The sequence below is a fragment of the Xenopus laevis genome, chromosome 7S (genome assembly GCF_017654675.1).
Source record: "Xenopus laevis strain J_2021 chromosome 7S, Xenopus_laevis_v10.1, whole genome shotgun sequence".
NCBI lineage: Eukaryota > Metazoa > Chordata > Amphibia > Anura > Pipidae > Xenopus > Xenopus laevis.
This window is the reverse complement of record NC_054384.1, coordinates 19,329,516-19,337,436: the sequence shown is the minus strand read 5'-3', so window position 1 is coordinate 19,337,436 and position 7,921 is coordinate 19,329,516. Positions and strand designations below refer to the sequence as shown.

Genomic DNA, 7,921 nt, shown 5'->3' with positions numbered 1-7,921 from the left:
GCCCTTGACGCACTTTTAGCATTTGAAAACTGCAGAAAAAAACACCTGTGTGTAAGAGCCCTTAGGGTCAGGGCACACAGGCAAATTCGGGCAGATTCCAGCCGGCTAAAATGTAAATCGCCGGTGGCATGGCAATTCGTTTTCCGAAGATGCCTCGCGAGGAAACTTCGGGCGGCTTCTGAAAACGAATGGATCCGAGTGCCATCCCGCCGGTGATTTACATTTTAGACGGCTGGAAGGAAGTTTGGGGAGATTAGTCGCCCTTAAGAAGAGATTTGTCGCCGGGCTACTAATCTCCCCAAATCTGCCTGTGTGCCCTGACCCTTACCCAACTGATGGCAGCTCTGGATACAGGAGGGTTATAGATAGTGCATACCTCCCAACATTTTGAAAGTAAAAAGAGGGACAAAAAAAAATTTTCCGCACGTAGCGCAGCAATTTTTTTGACCACACCCCTTTCTGTGGCCACACCCCCTAATTACCATGTTTGTTTTACAAAATTTGCCAGGTTATTAAAGTTTGAAAATATTTCTCCTTATCTAAACTGTGTTTTTGTGTCTCAAAATTGTTACAAAGTATCTTATTTGCACCTGTTAGCTGTTCTGGGCTCTCTGCCAAAAGCCAATTAAGTGAGAAACTTTGTTTCTTTTTCTGGCTGTTCAGTGCAGAGAAAAGAGGGACTTTCCAGTACAAATGAGGGACTGCGGGTTGAGCTGTCAAAAGAGGGACTGTCCCTCCAAAAAAGGGACAGTTGGGAGGTATGATATTAGTGCTTAGCCACCACTGAACACTATGAGGGTGCAGCTGATCAATAGCAGGACTGGCAATTTGTGGGCTCTGACAAATGTCAGTTGTAAGTTTCCATATACAGTTGCTATTTCTTGGGCAGATGTGGGCTGTTTGGGCCTCTCTGTGTACCTGAAATGCCAGGGCCTACTTTAATTCTCAGTTAAGGTTGCCACCTGGCCGGTATTTTTTTACAGAAAAGGTGGCAACCCTATTCTCAGTCCAGGCCTGATAGCACCCACAGCACAATAAAACCCACAGCACAATAAAACCCACAGCAGAAAATGACTTTATTTTTTATTGTTTTGATTATCTGTCATTCTATTCACCTGGCTATGCAACCTTTTTTTCCCTGAAACATGAGTCAATCCCTGGTAGTTAGAGGTCAGTAATATAAAGGCCATACTGGAGAGAGAACGATTCTAAATGCTGCCAACAATAAGGGCTAGTCCACACGAGGAGATTCGGGGAGATTTTGACGCCTGGCGACTAATCGCCTCGTCTTCTGAGCAACAATCTCCCCAAACTGCCTCATGTGTTTTCCCATAGGCTACAAAGAAAAGTTGCCTGCGGGGCGCTGCGTTTTCAATAGTCGCCCAAAGTTGCCTCTAAAAATGCATCGACTTTTCATTGTAACCTATGGGAAAACACGCTGTGGCAGTTCGGGGAGATTGTCGCTCAGAAGACGAGGTGATTATGCGCCAGGCGACAAAATGTCCCCGAACAATTTCAATAATGAAAAATGTATGTGTACAGGAAGTCACAATTGCAGACTACTTCTACCTTCCATCTGCTCAGATCATCTCAACTGCAGCCAGGACTCCTACTCCCACAATGCCTTGCCAAACCATAGTCTGGCCTAGAATTCATTCAAATAGTTACTTTTTTTTACCAGTTCGTTTAGTAGGACCCAGCCCAGACGTGTCCCAGGTGACAAAACTCTGTACTGGCTTAGAGCGGGCGAGAGAGGCGTTCAGTCGCTGTGACCCTGATTTGGCCCCCACGGCTCCCTGTCCCTCATCGGTGCCTCATTGGCGAGACGCTTCCAAGCAGTGGGCGTGTCCTACGATGTTGCCAATGGGGAGGAGACAGGGGGTTGTCGGAAAGGCTCTGAAATCTGGTACAGCTGTATCGTGTTCTGACAATGAGAAGTGTCGCTGCTGCGCGAGTCAGGGCAAGCGACAGAAAGGTCCCGGAGAGAAAGTGAGCTCCTACTTCTAAAAGCGACTTTTGGAATAATCGCTGCCTCTTGGTGCGTGGGAAAGCGATCTTCAGCCAAGTAAGTGTTTTGTTTGTTATAGAACATGGAAGGAGTGGAATCCGGCAGACTTGTGCCTCCTGCATGTCGCATAGGTACTCTAATGACCCAATTCCAACTCACCCCAGCGGCACTAAATAGTTAAAGCTAGAGTAGCCGTGCAACAGTGCGACTTTGTGCGTCTGGGAACGCTCACAACTGGGGGTCATTTATCAACACTGGGCAAATTTGCCCATGGGCAGTAACCCATGGCAACCAATCTGATTGCTGCATTCATTGTTCTACTTACAGCTAGCTTTAAAAAGCTAATCACTGATTGGTTGCTATAGGTAACTGCCCATGGGCAAATTTGCCCAGTGTTTATAAATGAGCCCCAGTAAATGCCAAGTAATAGGGGTCACTGAAATCTGTGCTGCTTCTGAGACTTTATTGCCTCATGCGTCGCTAAGTCCTAATTGCACCCATGTGTCAGGGCAGCTTTGGCAGTGAAATCTGGAATTGGGTTATGGCTATGGGTTTGATGATGTAGGGCTGGAGACCTACAAAAGTGGAGACATTGCAAAACTGGAGTTAAAGTGGAGTAAAGTGTACATTTGTACCAGAAAACTTGAATTTGTGTCTCTACCAGTTAAAACCATTTTTCCTGATGTTATTGGTCCAAGCAAAGAAGTTAAAGGACAAGGAAAACCCCTGCCGCTTTTTAAAAGTGCCCACCTCTTCCCCCTCAACACATTCAAATCAATTTCATACCCATCTGCCACCCTCCAGCTCCATGTCTCTCATGAGAAAGTAAAGTGGCAACTAGTTATTCTGGCCCTGACACTTGTACCTGTGCACTGGACACCAGGGCCAGAATACGAGACTGGAATATGATTAGGAGAGGGACTGAACAGAAAGACGAGTAATAAAAAGTAGCAAGAACAATACATTTATAGCCTTACAGAGACTTTGTTTTTTTTAGATAGGATGAGTGGGCCCCTATTTGAAAGCTGGAAAAAGTCAGAAGAAGGCAAATAATTCAAAAGCTATAAAAGGCCAGTTGAAAAGTTGCTTAGAATTAGCCATTCTATAACTTAATAAACATAAAGGTAAACCACAACTTTAAGGTGGCCATAGACGCACAGATATGAAAAAAACTTTGTTTCGTACAATATTAGGTGAGTGTATGGTGGAGGATAAGCCAACCTGTATAGGCAAACGACTTGGATAACAGTCGGCTCATCGACTGGCCAAGTCATACAATTTTGCACCCGAACATCAGTCAGTGTTTACTGCTGAATTGTCATACAGGTACAATACTATTGTTTCTACCTGTATATCTGACAATTCAGCTCTAATTGTCGCAGGAAATTATTATAATTTGTATGTCTGAGCACGCTCCACCTCAGCAATCAGCACTTGGGAGCCTGCAGACTGCATGTGGGGCAGCCAACCCTAATTTTGGTTTTCTTCTTTCTAGGGATGCACCAAATCCAGGATTTGGTTAGTGATTCTGCCTTTTTCAGCACGATTCGGATTCGGCCAAATCCTTCTGCCTGGCCGAACCGAACCCTAATTTACATATGCAAATTAGTGGCGGGGAGGGAAATCACATGACTTTTTGTCAGAAAACAAGGAAGTAAAAAATGTTTTCCCCTTTCCACCCCTAATTTGCATATGCAAATTAGGGTTCGGTATTCGGCCGATTCTTTCATGAAGGATTCGGGGGTTCAGCCAAATCCAAAATAGTGGATTTGGTGCATCCCTACTTCTCTCTCTGGTCAGATACAGGCAGGGGGGCAGCCAATACAGGACTGCTGGAGTATTTGTGGAGCCCTTTTAAAAAATATAAGACAGGAAGGGGATTTTCTTCTCATTAAAGGAGAAGGAAAGTCGTTAACCACTTGGGGGTGCCAAATGTTAGGCACCCCAAGTGAATGTATTTACTTACTTGAAACCCCGGGCCGGTGCTCCTATCAGCAGAAAACTGCAACGGCTCGGGGTTACACCGAGAGCATCACAGATCGATCCTCCTCTTCTTGTAGCTGCGCATGCACATTAGAGTGAAAAGCCAAACTTTAACTAAAAATTCGGCTTTTTCAGTCTACTGCAAATGCGCCTGCCCCGGGGAATAACCATGGGCCGGTGCAGTTTCTGCTGATAGGAGCACTGGCCCGGGTTATCAGGTAATTAAATACATTCACTTTGGGGTGCCTAACATTTGGCACCCCCAAAGTGGTTAACAACTTTCCTCTTCCTTTAACAATTCTATAAACTTCAGATTCTCATAAGTTGTTTAGGTGGAATTGTGTAATATTTTCCTAAAAGCTGTGTGTGACTTCACCAGTACACATGGTTGAAAATGATAAAACCAGAGCAAACCATTTGGGCATTGTACTGCCAAATAATTCATGCTCACATTTATACTTGAGCTTCCAATCTATATCACTTGCAGGGATATCATACGGGCCCCCTCCAGCAGTTGCTAAACTACAACTTGCAGCCGCTTCTTATCAGCTTTATGCAGTACTTTAGCAACTGCTGGGCTGGCAAAGACACTGGCATCTGGATGGTATTTGTTTCCCGTGCTATAAAAATAAACTCAATGCCAGTGTTGTTATTAGAGAAATGATATGATTTGTCATGGAGCAAATAGGGCTATTGTAGGATAGGTGGTAGTTGGCTGCACATAACGTTTCCTGGTATATAGCAAAAACACTTGTGTTCTTTTCTGTGCCAGCTGGGCCCAACCCAGCCTTGATTGTTCATATTAATGCCACACTATGTGTGACTTGGACAGCTGGACCCAGTTTCAGAGATTCCATGTAACTACCTGTCACAAGGGGGCTGATTATCCGTTCCCAGTGTTCCAGAAGATCTTCTTGCTAGCCCAGTGATCCCCAACCAGTAGCTCGCGAGCAACATGTTGCTCTCCAACCCCTTGGATGTTGCTCTCAGTGTCCTCAAAGCAGGTGCTTATTTTTAAATTCTAGGCTTGAAGGCAAGTTTTAATTGCATAAAAACAAAGTATAGTGCCAAGTAGAGCATTTTGTAGACTTTTCAGTCCACATAAGGGCTACCCAATAGCCAATCACAGCCCTTATTTGGCACCCCAAGGGACTTTCCCATGCTTGTGTTGCTCCCCAGCTCTTTTCATATTTGAATGTGGCTCACGGGTAAAAAAGGTTGGGGACCCTTGTGCTAGCCAATGATCGCCATTCAGGTGGCTCTTTACCTGTACTTGGCAACCAATGTGATCCAGTTGTCTCCCTGGGCCACTGGTTGAACCACATAAGAGGAAGGAGACCTGGTGGGAGAGTACTGATTTAATTCGTCTATTGGGATTTTCAGACCTGGCTGATTTTGGCCAGGCTGACTGTCTGTTCCATGCAGGGGCCAGTACGCTATTGAGCAACTAATATTGGCCTGTGTATGGGTTGGTTTCACTGTGCATAGCATGGGATTTAGGATCTTTGGATGGCAGGGAGGTGTCTGGGCCTTTAATCATCCCTTGCAAAAGAGCAAGGCATGGCTGGCTAGTAATCCGGTCAGGTGCCTGCTACTGACTTCATTGCTCTCTGTGTAACTGCAGTAGATAATTGGAGTAATTGCTCACAGCAGAATTTTATAGGATTCTCGTTATAAGGAATGCTCAAGCAATATGGCACCTCTTACTCTTGAATGAAAATATACAAAACAGGAATGTTCTGAGCACTTCTCGAACTTTATCTTACAGGCTGGTGCCCTGTCTCCCATAATGTGCAGTATTCGTTTCATATAAGTATTTGCTGCTGCTTGACTTGGAAACTCCCATGTGAGCATGCTGAGAAATCTGCTGTGTCCTCTGTTGCCTCACTGCCCGCACCCATCATTGTATTTGGTTTAACCCATTGTTGCTTCATGTCGTTGGTTGTCAGCCAGTGGAAAGGAAGCTCTGTGCTGTGCCCGAGTTTAAGGAGTCCATGAATAGGTGACAGTTAGAAGGCTTGTTGCACTTGAATAGAATAACAGGCCTCCAGGCCACCAATTAATAACCCTTTATCTGCATGTGGGACTTTTTAGGTGCTGTATTGAGTCTCTGGGGCAGTGTCTCTAGGACAAAGAAATTCTTCTTGGAGACCAAGTTTGGCAGTTGATATCGTAGTGTTGTCTAAAGATCAATGCATGCTAATATATATGCAAACTGTCTTTAATTCTTCCTGCTAATACATTTTACTCTGCATTATAATTTGCAGTCCCGTGTGACTTTTTTCCTTCCCGAGGTCCAGTTGGCGCCTGTAAAAAGGCCCCATTGAATTGTAAGTCCTGTTTAGCCATACCCTTTCACGGGCCTCTTACAACCTCTGTTGAATTTCACCTGCCACCCCTCCTGGGCATCCCAATTTATAAATAATTTTCATTTTTGTATTATAACTTATGTAGACAGCTATGCACCCATTTTAAATGAAACATATAATAAAGACAAATAGCATAGCTGCACAGAAATCAGTGCAGTCTGCAGAATGCATCAAAATGTATGTGTTTTAATTATGCACTTGGAGAACACTTATCTGTGAGCTTTTTTTCCTATTTTTAGCCAAGAAGATTATTATTGTTACATAATGGGGCTCGTTGGGGAAAATGGCTTCCCACATTTATTAGAAATCGTAAAACTCACTCTGCCTATTATAAATGTCATTATTATCCTCCTCCAGTGCTCTGAAGGCTCCCCGGCATGTTCATTTACGTAATATGTTGTTCTGTGGGTTTTTTCTCCATGTTCCATGCCACAGACTAGTATCTGCTATAATAGATTTTTAGATCCCACAAATTCTAAAGGAGGTGTCCAACCAAAGGATGAACAGAAAACAACTTGAATCCATTTTGTAAGGGTGATTTTAAAGTTATTTGTAAGTGTAATTGCTATGGAAAGCAGTTTCTGACTCTGTTATAATTCTCTTGTCTGCTTTCCCGACTGATACAGGTATGGGGGTTCAGTTATCTGGAAATCTGTTATTCAGAAAGAATTTAAGGGAACATTATATCCCATAGACGGCATTTTAATCAATGAATTATATAATTCTCTGTAATAATAAAACAGTACTTTGTACTTGATCCCAACTAAGATATAATTAAACCTTATTTGTGGTAGAACAATTCTATTGGGTTTGATTAATATTTCAATGATTTTTATCAGACTTAAGGTATGGAGATCCAAATTACGGAAAGACCCCTTTATCCGGAAACCCCAGGTTCCGTGCATTCAGGATAACGTGTCCCATACCTGTTAGTAACATGTTCTCCTCCAAGTCCCTGTTGTGACAATACATTCAGTCTTCTGGGATGATAGGGTTATCTTGCCTTTAAATGAAATTTTAATACTTTGCAGAGTCTGATAATCTGAGATAATTTGCAATATGTCTTCATTTAAAAAAAAAAAAAAAAAAAAAAATGTTGTCGTTTATTCAGCAGCTGTCCTGTTTGGAATTTCAGCAGCTATCTGGTTGCTAGGGTCCACTTTATCCTAACAACCTAGTAGTGGTTTGAATGAGAAACTGTATGATCTGGGGTGATACCTGCAGGTAGGTGCAGGCACCTGTAACTGCTACAAAGAAATCTTTGGCACAGATCTATATGCCTTTGTTCCCTTGCCTCATCCAACAACCCCAACTTGTCACTCTGGTACAAAATGTACACTGTTGGCTCCAACTTTCTAAATCAGGGCTGTCCAACTAGCGGCCCACGGGACCACTACCTTGTGTAGCCCCCACATGAAAGTCTGCCTGCTGTCTGCTTACCAAGTTTAAGATTTAAAAGGTATCCCTACTAAAATTACATGGCCCCTGCATTGTTAAAACCTCAAATTCAGACTGTAATCCCCTGTATTGTTCACACGTAATCCCCCTGCATTTTTCACGT

General features: G+C 43.5%; 1 protein-coding gene across 4 annotated transcripts in view; it reads left to right on the top strand.

The window, feature by feature from the left end:
- The first annotated feature begins 1,909 nt into the window (after nt 1–1,909).
- Nucleotides 1,910–7,921, top strand: part of LOC108697425 (leucine zipper putative tumor suppressor 2 homolog) — a 97,879-nt gene continuing 91,867 nt past the window's right edge. For 2 of the 4 annotated variants that reach the window (XM_041570951.1, XM_041570952.1), the window contains exon 1: nt 1,910–2,065. The gene's annotated coding sequence lies outside the window, so the exon portion shown is untranslated. The remainder of the gene's footprint in view (nt 2,066–7,921) is intronic. The other 2 variants (XM_041570953.1, XM_041570954.1) reach the window with 1 other exon arrangement.